At 64.0% G+C, this 1,134-nt stretch overlaps 1 protein-coding gene across 1 annotated transcript in view; it reads left to right on the forward strand.

The window, feature by feature from the left end:
* Positions 1–1,134, forward strand: part of LAMA3 (laminin subunit alpha 3) — a gene marked incomplete at its 5' end in the record, with an annotated part of 261,166 nt that overhangs the window by 53,980 nt on the left and 206,052 nt on the right. The gene's annotated exons all lie outside the window — the stretch shown is intronic.

Genomic DNA, 1,134 nt, shown 5'->3' on the forward strand with positions numbered 1-1,134 from the left:
GGTCGTTGTCAAGGAACCCAAGGCCTGCCTGGCGGCACCAGTCATTACCAGGGATCCTGGTTTTCCATGATATAACGTCACAAACTGTCTGATAAAAAAAATCACAGTTTCATAATAAAGCCCCCAAAATCTGTTATTAAAATTCAAGGCTCCCCACAGCCCCCCGCCCAGCCCTGCTTATGCCTCTCATTCCCCCCCTACAGCTTTGCTGGTGCCTCTTGCCCCCCACCCACAGCCCCTGCTTCTCTAGCTTGGCTGGAGGGGGCCTCCAGCTGCCAGGGCTACAGACCCAAGTCCTCAGCCCCCTACTTCTGCTCCCCTCTGCTGCAGGGGGAGGGGGGCTGGCTCCCTGCCGCAGCACACACTCCTGAGGGGGGCAGAGGGGACCCGGGTGGGTGTAGGCACAGGGCGGGTGTGGGCACAGGCTCCTGTGCTGCTGCCTTCCCCTGGGGCCTCTGCAGCCAGGGAGTGCAGTCCGGCATGGCAGGGAACAGTGGGGCCGTGCAGAGAAGCTGCTTGCCGCTGTGAGCTCCATGCTGCCCTGGCACCGCGCCTCCTGCAAGTGGAGCTGCAGTGAGGGCACTGGTGTGGGGTTGTGCCCCTCAAAGCAGGAGGCGCGTTGCCAGGGTAGCGCGGAGCTCGCAGCAGTGAGCAGTTTTTCCGTGCAGCCCTGCTGTGCTCTACCATGCTGGGTTGCACCCACTGGGCTCCAGAGGCCCCGGGAGAGGGCAGCAGGGTGGGAGCCCATGCCTGCAGCCCATGCCTGCTCGGCACACATATCTGGGGGGTGCAGATCCCCCCTGCCCACTTTGGGAGTGCACACCATGCAGGGAGCCAGCCCCATCCCCCTGCCACCCTGGGGGCCTGTTCTGCTCCCTGCTGGGGCCCTGCAGCTATGCATTGTGGCCCTGGGCCCCAAGTCCCACACCCCCCGCTCGGCTGGGCAGCAGCCCCAGCCCCAGCCCTGCCCAGCTCCCTCCCAATGGGGGCATTAATTCCCCTCTTTCCCTCCCCCCCCACCGCCACTTACCTGCAGGAGCTGCTCTCGCTGCCTGAGGCCATGTGCATCATAGATGCATATGGTGCCCCTGTTTCATCGCCCTCCTCCTGCCCTGTCCCTGCTCCATGTAGGCT

Source organism: Gavialis gangeticus, unplaced genomic scaffold, assembly GCF_001723915.1.
Source record: "Gavialis gangeticus isolate Ggan-Ray unplaced genomic scaffold, GavGan_comp1, whole genome shotgun sequence".
Classification (NCBI taxonomy): Eukaryota; Metazoa; Chordata; order Crocodylia; family Gavialidae; genus Gavialis; species Gavialis gangeticus.